Source organism: Protopterus annectens, chromosome 3.part1, assembly GCF_019279795.1.
Source record: "Protopterus annectens isolate FY-2018-M chromosome 3.part1, PAN1.0, whole genome shotgun sequence".
NCBI classification, from domain to species: domain Eukaryota; kingdom Metazoa; phylum Chordata; order Ceratodontiformes; family Protopteridae; genus Protopterus; species Protopterus annectens.
Window position 1 is genome coordinate 1198407278 of NC_056732.1, and position 18737 is coordinate 1198426014.

Consider the following 18737-nt stretch of genomic DNA (forward strand, 5'->3'; position numbering starts at 1 on the left):
AGAAACAACAGAGGGGAACCCATCCCAGTGGACACGAAGGTAAGTGTAAGCTTGCGAATACTAGCCACAGGTACCTTTCAAAGGTCAACTGGAGATATAATGGGGATCTCACAGGCATCAGCATCCAGGGTACTACACCAGTTCCTGGATGCCATGTTACCACATGCAATGAGCATATATACTTCCCCCGAACTCAGGAGGAGTTGGCCAGCAATATGCGTCACTTCCACCATGTGGAAAACTACCCGGAGGTACTGGGTGCGATAGACTGCACGCACATACATATCAAGTCACCACCCGGTGAGCATGGTAGGCGCTACATAAACCATAAGGGATTCCACTCCATCAACTGCCAGGTCGTGTGCAATGCTCAGGGCATTATCATGGATGTGTGTGCTGGCAGCCCTGGAAGCTACCATGACTCCCATATCTGGCATGCCTTACAGCTGTATCAGGTATTTGTCAGGGGGAACATCCCACAAGGCCACCTTGTGTGGGATGCTGGCTATGCACTGGAGCTGTGGATGATGACCCCCATCAGAAATGCACACACACAAATGCAAGAATGCCATAATGAGGCACACGCACAAACCAGAATCATCAATAGAGCATGTGTTTGGGATGCTGAAATCACGGTTCCGGTGCTTGGACACATCTGGTGGAGCCTTGCAGTACTCTCCAGGCACGTGTGCCCACATCTTCATAGTATGTGCCATGCTACATAGTATGATCCTGCGGAAACAGCTGCAGCAGGGTCAAAATGGGGGAGGGCCTCACAGCCCACCGCAATTGCTAAGGCCAACACAGGCACAGAGGGATCCAGACCACGGACACACTGTGCCAGCCCCTGTAGGCAGATGGAGGCATGCCCAATATGCCTACACCTTGGCAAAGAGGGAACGTATAGCACATACTCTGACAGTGTAGGCCCCCATGGACTGACACTCCTCTCCACCTGCACACACAGTAAAATGGATGACACGCAAACACGACCACCTGTAAATTGTGATGTATAGGTGGCCCACTGTGGAATCCTACATAGGCAGCCCTCAAACATTGTACACACAACAGCCATTGCAACACAGAATGACAACACCTGAACAGTACATGCGCCTATCAGCATCTGTCGGTGCTGTGTGTATAGGTTCTCAGGTACATCGGTAGGTACAAGCCCGATTGTCAGAGGCAAAACACCAAACAGGGCAAACAATGTCTCCTGTTGCCACAACGTCGAGTAAGCAACTGTCGCTTACTGGAGCAGAGGCAATCGCGGGAGCACATGTGTGTAAGCACTGTCCTGCACACACTCAGCACGGATTCCCCGCTACGTTAATGAGGGGCTCCACATAATGTAATCATGGATGTTGTGTCAAGGCAGGGGATGTACCCATGACAGGTATTTGTCACCCCAGCATGCCGCACCCAAGGTCGTATGAAGGTGTAGCACATTATCTGGTGTAGCTCATTGTGATATACATACCCAATGCTGGAGTACATCCAGTAAACATCACATGGACATACCATTAACTGGACTCATCAATATGTAAACTAACTGAGTTATCCATGTGAGTGCAGTGTGGAGTAACTGCTGTAGTCTACTCCACATACAAAATGGCATAATACGTGTACAACTCCCAGATGTCCAAGTGGTATATGCAGTGACCGTCGTGCATGTTCCCGGTCCTACGTCCTGCAAGGGATGTAACGTAATCCCGACGGCATGGGTAATGCATTCCAGATGCAGGTCATCAGAATATGTGTAGCACAATTTAGTGGGAATATGTGTTGCCCCCTGCTGGTAAGCGATGTTTAAATACGACTATACGGATATGCGCGATACAGGGCTAAGCTTCACCAACCACTGCGCAGATCACGGTCAGTGATGTACAGAACAGGTGAAACCAGCATTAGTCACCCCTGAACAAATAGCGCCTGCTCTGAAGGGTAAAACGACCACTGCCAGGAGTTGAACAGGCAGTCATGTATACAATCACCCAACACTATTGCTAGCCAAGATGTACCTACGGTAGGGTTGCCACATTTCAAATGACCAATGTGGGACATACGCCAGATGTCTGCAGGCCGACACATACACCCGACCAGTACGAAAACCAGAATGTCAAGAGTTTTGCCTAGATAAAAGCTTATTCTAGTAATGGTCATAGTTACATGTTCCATGTCCTGTAACGTGTAGGTGGTTCAGATACAGAATAAGTGTTGTATGCAACTATTACATAAACTATAGGGAATATGTTTGCCCCAAAGTCGCAGGACATTTGCCATGCTCACAAATATTTTGCAGGACACAACTGCACAAAGAGGGACTGTCCCTCGCAAAGTGGGAAGGGTGGTAATCCTAACCTATGGCAGGTGTGTAATGTGACAGGTACAGACACAAACATGCGGACTCCAGGAAACACAGTATACACCAATAAACACACAATGAAAGGTGTAGCATGCCTGTCACCACCCCTGTCAGATATATATATATATATATATATATATATATATATATATATATATATATATATATATATATATATATATTTCTACACATATATAATACAGATAGAAAAGGCGATAGTGTGATATATGTTGATATATAAGGAGTCACTGACATCTGCAAATATATAGATAGGTCAACGACATTCAAAACACCTTGGAGGTACAAATAAATAGGATACCGCCAACTATGGAACGTGTCACACACAGACACGCATAACCATGAGGCTGAAAGACAGAAAGAACACAGTACTGGAACAGTAGAACTGCGAGCAATATTATGACGATAGGAAGGGACATGTAGTCACCACTGCCAGCAGTGCGGTCCACGTAGGTACCGTGTACAACTGTGTTTGTGAGTGATGTAGCCTGTGTATGTGTGTGTTGAGGGTGCCATGTGCATTTCCGTGTGACTGTAATGTGTGTGTGTGTGTGTCCGCATTGTGTGTCTGTAGGTGCCAACTCGGAGGTAGATCATTACGGTAGGTGCGGGAATAGCTAGCCATAGGTATGCGGTAAACACCTGTCCCACATTGGGAGGGACAGCCCCTCCCTGGACAGGTGTGTCCTGACATGAAACATTACAAAGGGCAACTGTCCGAGAGTTTAGGACATTAGTATGTCCCAAATATTATGCAATAGTTGCAGGAAATAGTCATGCCTGTATGTAAGAAACGGAAATGTTACATGCAATATGATAAGTAGGCAAAGTCCAAGAACAATAGGTATGTAATGAGGATAAAAGTATGTGCTATCCTGTGTACTGACCGTGGCTATATGTCAGCCTGTAAACACCACTGTGTGACCCGCAAGTGTCCAACTATGGCCATATGAAAAGGTGGCAACCCATGCCACAGAGGATCTGTCACCAGCACCACTGTAATGACTGCAAATATCTGAGACAGACATACATGGGATAGCTGTCATTTAGAAATATCCCTGCACATATCGCTGTACATCCGGAGGTATGGAAGTATCAACCTCACCTGCATACCATATAGAAACCAATTAACAACGGCCCAATGTAAAATCCCATAACAGAAGTCTACTAAGTGATAGCTCTTTAATTAGGGAAGGAGCCCACACACATATATATGGACTATGTAGAAATGCAAGCCCCACAAAACCGTATATGCTAAGTACACCCGCCTACATCCCCCACACTGGAAACAATAGCAATACAGACTGTAATCACAGCACAAGCATCCAGTTAGTCAATTACATCTGCTGAACCATTAACATACCTTGTGAGAGACACATTTAAAGGTGCCATGCAAAACTGTATCCATTGTATAATGGAACAAATGGCGATGTTACAGGTGTTGTTTGCAATAGTCCGTTATCAGACGGGTGCGATGACAGGTACAGTCACATGTAGAACCACATACTCAAGCCGTCACACACAATCCACGGGGGACATGACTCCAAACTACACTTGGCTCTACACATAGCAGTTGCAATTACACACAACAAAACACAATACAGGCCATCTCCCCGAAGGTAGGGCAAATGGCCACCGCCCAAGTGGAGAATTCAATTATACCCCACTGTTGCCGCGTAATTGACTAATGGAGTAGCTGCACAGCTGATGTGCACGTAATTAGTCACACAGGAACAACAATTGGTGGCAGTAAACCACATGTTGCAGGTATCGACATATATAAGGATGACTTGCCAGATATGCAAACCGTATGCTCATACCGTAAAACAGTTTAAAGAGTGATACAGAAGAGTGATATAGAGACGAAATACCGGAACGATATCAAGGTATGTAAAACACTTGGTATGTAACTGTATGTATAGCATGTTCTGTATTAACTATGTCAGTGTATGTATAGCCTGGTTTGCATTAATTAAAAGTGTCCGCAATGCATAAAGTGGGAAATGGTATTTATGTAGTGATGTCTTGCTGATCATACTAACGCTTGTAGAAGTTGTGCGTCCAGCAGTGGGCCATAAGGTAAACAGCACAGACACCACAAGGGATGCAACATGAGGGCTTTAAACAGAACAATGCCATACGACCCGCTGTCAATGGCAGGGTATGTCCAACAAGTACGTGCCATAGCAGGGGACATTATATGTTGATATACTGTAACAGTACGCATGTGTATGGGCATATAACGACAATGACATGTCTAAGGTGGTCCCGCTGTGCAAGTATGCTTTGCATTATGTGATACCATGTAAAATATGTGCAATGTATAGTATAGTAGATTGATATGTCAGATATGCTACACAGGAGAACAGGCATATTATGCATACCAAAGGTATCATATAGTGATGTGAGTAGCATTATTTAATTAATTTATTTATAAACAGTTATGATGAAATAAATAATATTATCCACTCTATTCATTTGCAAAGGACACAAACATTTCTCCCATACTAGAATAGCAGAAGAGATGTGGCAGACAAACAAGAACATGATTGGCATGTACAATAACAGGATACATATGGCTGTAGTCATGGGACATTGTAATAGCGTGATAGCTAATTTAAATGGAAGGGCTACTCCAGTAACCATGCACAAAGGACATGTAATAGCTCCACAGGTTCATAGTGGGGTACCATGCAGTCTGGAAAGTCTATGTGTAACAACAACTACAGTGTTCACACCAGTGGCACCTCCCTAGGGTAGTGTCTGGTGAACAGAAGAGCCATGTGTAACCTGCACCTCTGCACAGTACAGCCACTGCAGTGATCCCTGGCGTACATGTGACCCCATCCACCAAGTGAGGTATCACATGAACAGTGCTACTGAGTGTCCCTGCATGATGTACATAGGAATCTTGTTCCACAGCATGGTGAGTGTCCGGTTTGGGAATGCAACCACCAAGCACATCCCACCCATTGTTGCGTGTGTGCACATATCCATGAGCATGATGCTCACAGTGGCTATTGTTTATGTCGCGTATGTGGAGTATATCCATTAACATAGTTGCAGACATGGGCCCTGTCTTTGCAGTAGAGGTCACCCCTGAGTATGTAGTCCGCAAATGTGTACAGACATGGTGTCTGTACTTCAGCCGCATACATTAACTGTCGTAGCTCAATAAACGTCATGGTGTGTTAATGCTGTGTTATGTAAAGCTGTAGCTGTTGTGTAAGGTACACCCTAAGCGGGGTGTTGTACCCTTGAATGTATGTATACGTCTGGTGTTCAGATGTACAATGGGTGCCTATGTACCAGCTACACACCCAGTACAGACAAGTGTGGACACGTAGAAGGATATCCACGCCACAGTGGCAATGTGGTAATCACAGGAGTGTGTGCGACATACGTGTGTAGTACGAACACTTACAATGCGACATGTATGTGGGGGACTAACACCTATGTGATAACCAGTGGGTGGATGGTGTACTGCAAAGGTGATGTTCATATACCTAGTGTCATGCAGGTTGAGGCCATGATGTTCATATCAGGTATCCATCACAGTGACACCCATATGGATGGGGTCAGTATCTGCTGGTGGATCAACAACGGTGCTTGGTATGCAGTGGTCTGTAAAGCTAGGCAGGAAAGGTCCCTCTGTGGTAGCCTGTACCTCAGGGAAGCATATACCGAACATGAGGGCCCCATGACTGAGGACTGTGGTATGCCAAGTGTAACTGAAATGCAGTATGTGATATGGTATGCTACCCTCAGTGTGTGTGTCCTGTCCATTAGCCACTTTGCATAACATCCTGAGACATATGTTTTGATGTGCAGGTGGATGTGGATGTTGTCAATACCAGAATGGAGAACGGTGCTGAAAGGCAGTGAGAGGACAATGTAGGCTGTGTGGACCCCCGTGTCATCATCAACTACTCTGGTCACTGTATGAAAGGAGTTCACCAGGTGTAGGATGCATGCTGTGGCCCCAACAAGACCAACCCGGGTGGCATCAAAAGACTGGAGCACAACAAAGTCCCAGCAAATGATGTCCATGATGATGTGCCCTATAGCCGTGCAGAACAGTCCAGTCAGGTGTGTAGGGCAATAGTCCTAGTCATGCATTGTGGCGCCACCTGTGTGGAGTGTAACTGTTGCTGTGTGCCAGTCAGGGGCCACAATGTCTGGTACAAGGCTATTACTGAATATGGTGTCCCAGTGGGGAGACATGTCATTCAGAGGTTTGTGGACATCACAGCCTGGGATTTTGTAGGGTGACAAGGGGCCAGTGTCCCAGGACATATAGGGTGCAGGTCAGTACTGTGTAGGTGGGACCACAGGGACACCGCAATGTTCCTGCAAGGAATGTGGCCCCATAGGGAGTGAGAGGGTGTAATGTTAGCATTGAAGCCATCAGACAGCATGTTGCCAACATCACCTGTTTCTGTCATGTTCCAGAGTGACAGTTGTATGTGTGAGCAGATGTGGGTATTGCCAATGACTACTGACATACGACCATAATGCCTTGTGGTACATCCCGGAATGTGTCGCAGTAATGTGTATGTAGCTAGTTATGGAGTATGTGATGAGGGATCCCGTGGCCCTACCGAGGCTGACCAGTGAGTTACCCCACCCATGGGAATGTACACCACTGTGCAACAGCCTCCACCTGTTGTTGTAAAGTATGTTCATGGAACTGCACCCCCAGAGTGGTGTCTGTTATCTGGTGTGTACCATCATGGCTCTGTATGGAATAGCATGATCCATTTTGTCGTGTACATGCTAATGAAGTGCACTGGGGTATGTCTCAGCATTTATATGTGCATTGTCCACCTGCACGTGTGTCATGACATCAACTACTGCTGTCATAAGACATCTGTAGTAGGTGTTGTAGTACTCTTGTACTCTGTATGCCATGAAGTGTGTGGTGCCGGTATGTGGCTAACAAGGGTGAGTAGCATATGTTTGGATTCCACCAATGAGGGGATAACCCCAGGTGTGGAACAGCAGTCGCATGTTGGTAGTGTCCATGTCAAGGATACTGTTGGTCTTGGAGGTGGTGTGTATGGGTCGATTCTGCCGAGCGGAGGTTCTGACTCACGGACAGCGTACGCCTAATGTGTCGGTACATGTGTGGCTATCACAGTTAAGTGTGGGTTGCTGTCAGTCTCACATCAGTAGCAGCAGTCTGAGCCCAACTGTCCATTACACCATGAAATGAGGTCTGGTAACCGTGGGGTATGTTGAATCCGCAGCTTGTAACACTGTGTATAGCAGTTCCAGACACAGTTATTTGCATGTGGAGCACCTGTGATGCATCGTGCTAAGTAACCAGCCTGGATGTGTGTACAACATAGTGGAATATGGGGACACCTCAGCCGTGGGTGTGCCAGTCCAGGTATGTGCCTGAGAGGTACGGTCTGTCTATAACCAGTCATTGCAGGTGTGCTCTGCAGAGCCTAGAGGCAGGTCCCAGTCACTGCAGAGATATTGAAGTGTTGCAGTATCAGGTGTGCCTTGCCTGCGTGCGTCACAGAGGATGATGTCAAGCATTGTGTTACATGACTACATGTTTTGCTAGCCAGTTCCCGTTCCGGTGGTGACTGTTATTGGACACTGTGCAAGAGAGGCAGTATAAAAGCAGCAAGAGTCCAACATGTGATCCGTACTCCCAGGGCTGACAGGTGCAGGTTAACTGTGCCAAAGCATCATGTTGTTTGACCAGGTCAAAGTGGACAGGTACCAGACGCCTGTGGAATGACAGCAGAAGCATGGGCAAATGTTGGAGTGACACAGTCAGTCGTTGTACAGTGGTAACAGGTCGGGATGACTGCAAAATGCTCCCCAGGGCTCAGACCACACCATCAGGGCTACAAGACAGGTGGGCTATTGCATGTCCCTGCACACGTAGTCTGTGCCCTGAGATATAACTTCAGCCACACTAACATGGAAAATGACAGTCACATCATACCTGCTGAGGTGTGGCATGGGTGCATAGCTTATGTTGCAGAACCAGTTACCTGACAGCAGGATGCAAGTGACTATCACCTTGTGTAGCCTGCTGAGTGGAACAGCAGTGTGACCGCCGACAGAGTCACCTATGACAGGTGTGTTGTGTATGTTATGACACCCTATTGGCTGTATGTGATGGGCACACATGTGTCTGTGGGCTATAGGTTGGTGTGGTTGTTTGGTGATGTGGGCTGTCATTGGTGCCTACACAGAGTATGGAGGAGTACTGCATAAGGTGTCCTCGTATGTGTAGCCTGTGGTGGGGATCATGTGAGACTATGTAATGAGTGGGGTGTGTTGCGAATGTTACACATCCCCACATGACTGTCAGGTGCAGTCAGGGTTGGAGACAGTATAATCCCCAGCAGGGCTGCATATGAGCATCCCCCACAGGCTGTACTGTTGTATGTTGGGAGGTGTGCATTGACTGTGTACATGAGAATAGCTCTATTGCCACGTGCAACATAGTCATCATATAGACCGGCAATAGCACTGGTACGTGCCAGTTGGACATGCCTGTATATAACTTGTACGTGCCAGGTGGACATGCCGTATAAACCACCATGTCTCACAAGATAAGTGAGTGATGTGTGTATGACAGCTGTTGTACTGTAAGCAAACTGGAAATGTATGGACTGACAGTGTACCTGTGAGGACTGGTTTGGAATGGGTGCTATACTAAGCAGTAGCTCATAACATGCCAAGAAGCTCTGAACAAGTGCTGAGCATGAACATGATTGGTGGCACCGCATCAGAACATTGCCGGGTATGGTCTGCAAGTCCATGAACCATTATCAATGTAGATGTTAGCAGTACAGATGTACAAGACAGTACAGATGTTTGACTACAAATGCCTTTGTATGTCGCAGGAGTGTTCTACCAGTGGCCTATTGACAGGCTCACAACTACTAAAGGTGCTACAGTGACATGTGCATATCAAACCGGTGTCAGCTACAGTAAACCAGGGTTAATGTGTTGTACCCCACCCTCATTGTAGCCCATACCACACAGACAAATGTCAGCCATCTGTGTATGTGAGGATGTGAATGGCCATGACCTATGGGCAATAGTTGTCAGAGTGTTGTGAACAACATACAGAATGGGCTGTGTGTGTGAGGTGTGTGACATATGTGCACATTCTGGTGGATGATATCAGCAATGTCACCGCTAGGGGAGTATCCCTGTACCCATTAAGTGCCACCTAGTCTGTAGTCAACATTATGGACACTGTGTTAGGGATGGTGTTGTGCAGTACAGCTCCCTGAGTTGGAGACGTCTCCATGGCCCTTTAGGTAGTCATCCTAGGTACCCATGTCATGACAGGATGGCATCCATGAGCACAAAGATCATTGGACAGGCATACACAGCACCCGTGTGACCAATATTGGAACACATATCACCTTCCAGGTGTTGGGGCCATACGTGGATGGCCGATACCAGCCTCCACAATATTCACCTCCAGTATGCAGCATACTATCCAACTTGCATACAGACATATGCCACACTATGCTGTTGGACATGCTACATGTCCATAGCCTGATCTGAAAGACATACGTCATGGACAACCACCATCCTACGACTAAGATGGCCACATGCTGGACAGATCCCTGTGCCATACCTGTGACATACTCCCGCCATACCATGCAGCCCTGTCCACATAGCTGCACATATCATCCCTGTCATACATGGTGTGATGGCCGTATGGTAGATATAGTATCAACTTTCTGGATCAGTAATGTGTCACTGATGCCCCTCGCAGTGGCGTAATGCATGTCGGATACAGCTAGTAAACCCTGTCTGTACATGCTATAGCCAATAACCTTACCTGCGAATGACGTCCGACTAGCCATTGTCCCATGTCTATCACATGTGCAACACAGGTGATCTGTGGCAGGATGTTGAACAGCTGTACAGTGCAGTGTAGATGTCTATGGTAAAACAAATGCATGTACAGTTTTCCATGCATACTTGTGCATTGTCACTGCCCAAGTCCATTAAGGCTGTGTCTGTGTTGATATGTGACATATACACAGCATCAAGGTCAACAGCATTACCGTGGACACATCCAGGCATGTGCAGATAGGTAAGAACACCAGTGCAGGCAAACAGACATGCCCATATGAAGACAGCAGTCACATGCAGTATGAACACTGTAATGAGATGACACACATATATGGAGATGATATCCAATGCATAATGGGTGATAAATGTGTGAGACACATACATGCCAGTCATGTCAGTGTCATGATGATTTGAAAAAATAACTGTGCAGATGTACTAGAAATGTATGTGCAGCAGTATCACTGTACATGTCTGAAAATGTGACCTGTCATCTTTATTATGTCTTATAGATAATGCCTCTTACACGCCTACCAGCATACAGCCGACTAGAGGATGATGTCCTAATCCCGTACCTCCATGAGAACCATGAGGTGTTGTTTAGCCATGTGCCACAGCACGCACAGCAGCGGGATGACCTGTGGCAGGATCTTCGCAGGAGCGTCAACGAAGTGGGTGGCCATGACTGCACCTACCAACAGGTGCACAGACACTGCATGGACTTGATACATCATGCAAAACAGCATGCCACTGCAATCGCCAGGGAACAATGTGGAACAGGTGGTGGGCCACCAACCCAGCCTCCACTCACACACACAGAGGAGCTACTGGCCAATCTGGGGACACCCTCAGAACAGCTCCCACAAACACTAGCTTCCATTGTGGAGGTGGGTGTCTCCCAACCAATGAGCCTGGAGTTGCCTGGCAAGTCAGTACTGAACATATGGCCAGTATGTCCCACGTACGTGCATGTGTCACTGTACATCATGTAATGTAACAACATATGCAAGGTATGTGGACACACATGCTGCATACTACAGTATGCTACCCTGTGTATGCACCATACCTCTGAACTGTACAGGTATTTGCAGAATGTCCAGATGTCTGCCTCATATTGTCGGTGTGTTCCCCTTAATATCTGTCCCTTTCTGGCAAATAGCTGAGGATTGGAGTCATTAAATGATGACAAACATTTGTGTTTATGACTGCACATTCCTTGTAAAAACCATGTGCATGCAAACCTATTATTCTAGGAACTTTCTATGTTTGTAAGAACAATATTTAACATCTGTCCCTATTTGTCCCCCATCATAGTAGGCTTTGTCCAGATTTATTGTTCTAAGAGGTTGAGAGGTATGGTATGCACACATGTGCTTACTATATGCTATTGTACAGGCAAATGTGTTAACTTGCACAGTGCACCCTGTGGCTGTTATACAGTCATGGATAATGTTCATACTGCTGTGTCACCCCTATACAGGTACCTCTGCCGTGCCGCACAGACAAGAGTCAGTTGCAGGTGAGACTGTCATCGGTATCAGGCATGCCAAAGCATAGATCTATTTGCCATGTGGCCAGTTAATACTTGTACACATGATGTTCATTCCAGACATGATATACAAGTCGCATCACCCATCATCCACACAGGCCACCCATGTGCAATATATACAAATGAAATGACACACAGACATGAAACCACACTATTTGTCATTGCTACATGTGTGTCCAGCTGTGCATACAACGGTGGAGGTGTTCTACAATGGAGGCATATGTACTATACAGTGGAACAAAACAGTACCACACAGTGAGCAGTGATATGGGCAGCCTACAGGCATCACCATTGTGTTATATGCCCCTGCAATGGGTTCACATATTGTGATGTGCCATCCTACATGTCTTAGACATGTAGTGTTTTGGCTGCAATATTGTCACACTTTCCCATAACCCATACCCCACATACCACACATACACCTGTTGTCTGCATAGCCCTGTGGATGGTGACATATCCGACATCTATGGGTGTATGTCATATGGGACAACACAGACATGTGCGATAGATGGCCATCACACACATATGACCAACACATGGCCATGGGGGATGGCCAGAGACATGTAGCCACAAAGTAGATGTGATGTGGATACACCCTGTCTCACTTTGTCCACACATGGTCCAATTACAGCCCTGCTAGACCGATTGTACAGGTGATGTGGTACGCTGCACATCTTAAATGCCTGTGCACAGCTAGTGGAGGTGTCACTGACGTCTACCTCATAAGATGTGTTGAACATGATGCCTGTGTCATAGCATGACAGTATTCACCTCTACAGCTTCCACTGACAGTGGCACCAGGCCACAGATATTGTACATTTCCCTTGCTGCCGTAGGACATCACTGTTAGCTGTGCACCTTGTGCATGTGGTACATCAATGTCATGTGTGAAATGGTGAAGTGACAGGTCCACTATGTGTGGACATGGTTGCCAGGCAGCTAACCCTCTGTAGTTATTGTGCAGTGGTGTCATCTGTATGTCCTCCAGTGATCTGTCACATGACACAGCATGGTTTGGTGTGGTGTGTATACACCTCAGCATCGTAGGTCACAATCCACAGGTATGTCATGGGTATGCATGCAGTTCTGGATATGCAATGTGTACATATTATGCACTGTTTAGCAATGTAGATGCCTCATGATGCCATGCAATGGTACAGTGTCTGTACTTCACACTGTACAGCAATGTAGACAGCTCACAGTCCCGTAATATGCCCATGCACATTTGCTCAACATGCATTCTATCTGTAGGGCATACAGACAACACCGCAATGTGATACCCAGTATGACTCTGTACATTTGTCAGGACACCATTGTGTCAGACATGTATGCATGTTAATGCACACGTCAGCAGATTACATGTCAAGGTCACGTCAGCCATGTGTACTGTTGTCCTGTTCTGGTCCACATGGTGTATCATAGGGATGCATGCATACTACCATGATCGTGTGAATTGCATGGCTATTGATATGACACCTGCTTGGTGTAGTGTACATTCCAGGGGGTATGCTTACAAACACTATTGATGTCTGAGCCACATGCTGTCAGCTGTATCACAAGCATGCTGCATGCCATCTGTCATATCACATGCATGGTGTGTCAGTGTGTGTGTGTCAGTGTGTGTGTGTGTGTCAGTGTGTGTGTCAGTGAGTGTGTGTGTCAGTGTGTGTCTATTGTAATTTAGAGTCTTTCTTTGCATTCACAGGTGATGTAGGTGCGTTACCCTCCTGCGGTCCATCTGATGTTAGTGTCCCCACAGATGCTAGCAGTGATGAGCAAATGCATGAGGTACAGTCAGGTGTGTCAGGGGTTGCATCTGTGCCAACGGTTGCCATCCCAGCTATGTCCCCCCTCTTCCCTGCACACAGTTCAGCTGCCAACACATACCGCATCACCAGTGGCCATAGAGGAAGGACAGTCAGCATCTGCTAGCATTGAACAGGAACGTGTGGTGGCTACAGAAGGTGTGTCTCCACACCATGGTGTCAGTGTACTGACTGCAGATGTGCCACACAGGCATGTGGCCGGTGCTGCTCGTAGGAGGACTTCTGGCAGACATGCACCTGCAGGACATAGCGCAGCAGCTGGAATCACCAGACACATGTTCCAGACTGTAATGACGGCACAGGCACATGCCGAATGGCAGAACAGAGAAGGACAGAGGCTGCAGAGGGCTGCTATCCGTACCCTAAACAACAATATCCAGGCATTGGCAGGTGCTCAACAGCAGATTGCTGATGTTCTGGGCAGGTGATTGGGTGACATTGTCAGAATCCTTGACCATGGCATGACAATCTGCAAGTGTGAGCTGTCTGTGCTGGAACATCTGGTAGGGGTGAGGCGTAGGCCACATGGACATAGGCCAGCTACACCACCTAGTGCAGGTCAACATGAGCGTGCCACCTCACATGGCCACTCCCATAGTGCCGGTAGCAGTAGCAGTGCAGCTGGTGCTGCACTGTCCACACCAGGACACAGCAGGTCACGTGGACGTGGCCCTGGACGTTCCCACTGGGGACACGGTTCCAGTGGCCATGTGTCGTCGGACAGTAGCCATTCTGTACCTCCGCCTGGTAGTGCCTGTGCAATCCCTGGCAGGCACATGGCATGTGGCAGTGGCCAGACACAGTGAGCTGTAAAACTGGTCTGTACAATCTGGAGCTGTCGATAATACCCTTGTGTAGGCCTCACAAATGACAGAACTGTGTGCACACATACATACACACAGCAAACACAACTGTAGGGCTCCACAACACCCGCATGCATACTGAACAGACATGTCCAGTCAAATCACCGGCCCATACCCACACACATGATGTCATCCATTGGTGCAGCCTATGCCCCTGGCAAACATTATCACCCTGCGCATATGATGAAGCTGTGCCGCATCCCTGTCATCCACACCATTGGTGCAGGGATATGCTCAAATGGTCTGATGCACAGGGTGAACAGAATAGTGAGAGGTGTAACTTACATTACTTGTGTATGCATAGTGAGGGAAGTGTATGTTGCATTGGTTGTGTGTGAATAGTGAGAGACGTGTATATGACATCGGTTGTGTACTGTCGAAATGCATGAGACATACCATGTAGTACAGGTGCAGCATGCATTGTGATATGTTCACAGTATGTGTCTCAGTTACAACAGTAGCAGCATGTTGGTAATGATGCCCTGGTTCCCTCCTATGGTGTACTGGCATGTGCCTACAGGTAGCAGTGTTTGCAGTCCCCCATGTGTAACTGTGGACTACTCACAGGCATGTATGGCAATATCAGCATGCTAAACGTACCCTCAACCTGACTGTTGGAAAGTCTAACATGACACAGATGTCCGCACATATACTGCACCTGAAGTATGTGGTCAGTTGAACAGGCTACAGTGGCCAGAGACGTGACATACATACCAGGAAACATTACAGGTATGTTGACATGGTGCAGGGGTTGCACACAGCGGTCTGGCCAATGATAATGTTAGAGGCCACTTGATAACATGAGGCCACACTGTGTAGCAGTAATACCGTGTCACATTACAAGAACATGCCCACATTCACGGGGTCTACAACACTATAACGCACACCCCATAGTGTTGAGGTGAGGACCCTTGCCTATGTGGTCATCACCCTCACAGAACTTTGCACCCACATGACGTGACACAGAGAAGGAACATGCACAGGTAGCCAGTACGGCTGGGACCGATGGCATCAACAGGGTAGTAGACTACATCACCATGAGGGGTTAGTGATCCCGTTTTCACTGTATGGTAGCATACACCCTCACACCAAGCACCAGACAGCCATACATACATACATACACACACACACTGTGGTGACGACAAGTATGTATAAGGATAGCCGATGTGTGTGATGCACCACACCTGCCGACATCATGCTTTCCACACTGCAGTATGTACAGATCTCTACAATGGTGTACAGGGGTGTGTAACAATTGGGACGTAATCCCCACCATATGTGGCAAATGTGGTCACACAAGCGGACACACATGGCAGTGCTGGGAATGATACACCTGCCATATGATGAGACGTTTGACAGACATGCAGCGGTATTGTCTGCATTATGTGTAACAGCGCTATGTCTGGCAATTGTGCTGCTATATGCACGTGGGAGGATGTAAGTGTTACAGGTGTCATGTGACGTACAGTCGGTAACTTCTGACCACTGTGTAAGTGTTATGTCATCACCGTCAAGTAACAGTGACATAGCATACTGTTTTCACATGTCATGGTAGGATGGCGTGTGACACACCTGTGAGCCGTCCCCAGCAAACATCCATCTACACAGGTGGAGCACCACTTTATGTACACACATCCCTCCATACGTGATGTACAACCAACCATACTGTCAGTATGTCACCATATACAGGTGTCAATGAAGGGGCTGCATTGCAACTGCATGCTGTAGTTAGGCACAGATGAGTTACGGACATCAGCCACTGCACATGCATGGTTGCTGCATGCACAGTACAGATTGTACATGTGTGTTGGTCCTACATGCGTCTCCTGTAGCCATGTTTGTATGCATTGCTATTGGTGGGCATGTGTGTTGACATACATAACACATGGACTGTGGTATGATATCACGGGTGTCATGGGTGACTAGTACAGGGGAATGTGTCCTTGGTCAACATTGCTACCTCCTGTACTGTGAGCATTCAACAGACATGGACCCACCTTCCATTTGCATGCGTATGATTGCTTAAGCCACTTGTCTGCACGGGGAACAGCAAAAGCTATGCTATGTACATATGTGTTGTGTGTGTGGTCCATGCACACATCCACTGCAATCACATGTATGACATATCCAAACATGTGTGTTTGTTGGTGTCCAGCAACACTCATCTATCACAGCTGTGTAAGACCCAGGGCCCCTGGTATGTCTTGAGCCGACCTGGTCATGTATAGTGGTATCATTGCAATGCATAACACCTGTTGGAACCCTGTCATTACATGTGTACTCTGCACAGTTGCTGTAGACCTCTGTACAGTCCACTGGTCATGTGTCACACGGTGTTGTGGTAATGTATGGCTGTGTATTGCTGCACCAACTACATGGTGATGTCTTGAGGGCTACAGTGTAGACTGCAGTGTGTACGTCTGTGATCTGCACCTGTGACAGCTGTGATGGCACCTGAGTGTGAACTGGTCACTGCATGTGAGTGTCCGCCCTGGGCGTGGGGACAGTTATACCTTACTGTGCCCTTCCATGTTTAGACTCTGTCTGCATGCAAGACGGCCCTTTGCAACTGCTAAGTGTGTAAGCATGCCCAGTACGCCATTGTGTAGATCGACACACAGTACAGTCCGAACGGACGTAATTTACTAAGCATGTGGCCATGGCCAGTGACACCTTGTGTCGGTGATATCCCTCTGTGCATGGGCATGGCCGTTGACATCCTGTATAGCGATGGTGGTCATCCAGGCAACAGATGTCCATTTTTAACGTCACAATGGATGCCTACCGAGTATACACTGGTCGACTATCTTGAAGGGTGTACTGTCTGTGGCGCATCCCATGTCTATGTATTGTTGTTGTTGTAGTGCTCCGTAAATCTTTAGTTGCTCCGATCACACCACTGCCGTGTGTTTGTCTACGTCTACCGTGAGACAGTAATATGTCTGTATACTTTCAGACTGATCACTCTCTATACAATCCCTGTCAGCGTCCTTGTCTTTGCTGATGATGACACACGCCTAGAAGTATGCCTCTGGGTGTGCTGTGTTCAGTAATCTTGGTAGCGCATTCTGTAAATGTGTCATGCTGTAGTGTGATAGGGTAGTTAGGTGTATCTTCGACTCCCAGCCCTGCCAAGTGTGTGTGTGTGTGTGTGTGTGTGTGTGTGTGTGTGTGTGTGTGTGTGTGTGTGTGTGTGTGTGTGTGTGTGTGTGTGCGCACGTGCATGCTTCCATCTGCCTGGGGACTCAGTCATGCTTTTAGATGCCTCACACCACAGATATTTCCTACTGGTGTATTTGCCTTTGCGGATGATGACACGCACCTAGAAGTATGCCTCTGGGAGTGCTGTGTTCAGTAATCTTGGTAGCGCATTCTGTAAATGCATCATGCTGTAGTGTGATAGGGCAGTTAGGTGTATGTTCGACTCCCAGCCCTGCCAAGTGTGTGTGTGTATGTGTGTTTGTGTGTGTGTGTGTGTGTGTGTGTGTGTGTGTGTGTGTGTGTGTGTGTGTGTGCGCGCGCGCATGCTTCCATCCACCTGGGGACTCAGTCATGCTTTTAGATGCCTCACACCACCGATATTTGCTACCAGGGTCTTTGCCTTTGCAGAGGTTGAAACGCGCCTAGAAGTATGCCTCTGGGAGTGCTGTGTTCAGTAATCTTGATAGCGCATTCTGTAAATGCATCATGCTGTAGTGTGATAGGGTAATTAGGTGTATGTTCAACTCCCAGCCCTGCCGTGTGTGTGTGTGTGTGTGTGTGTGTGTGTGTGTGTGTGTGTGTGTGTGTGTGTGTGTGTGCACATGCTTCTGTCCGCCTGGGGACTCAGTCATGCTTTTATATGCATCACACCACAGATATTTCCTACTGGCGTCTTTGCCTTTGCGGATGATGACACACGCCTAGAAGTATGCCTCTGGGAGTGCTGTGTTCGGTAATCTTGGTAGCGCGTTCTGTAAATGCGTCATGCTGTAGTGTGATAGGATAGTTAGGTGTATGTTCGACTCCCAGCCCAGCCAAGTGTGTGTGTGTGTTTCCAGCTGCATGACAACAGTACATTGCTTTTACAGTATTCACTCTCCATAACATCCATAAGGCGTCTTTGCCTTTGATGCTGCTGTCTGCAGGCTAGAAGTATGCCTGTGTGAATGCTGTGATCTACTAATCATGGTAGTGCATTCTGTAACTGTGTAATGCTGTTATGTGGTACAGTGGTTACGTCTGTGTTCTGCTCCCATCTATATATCTATATATATATATATATATATATA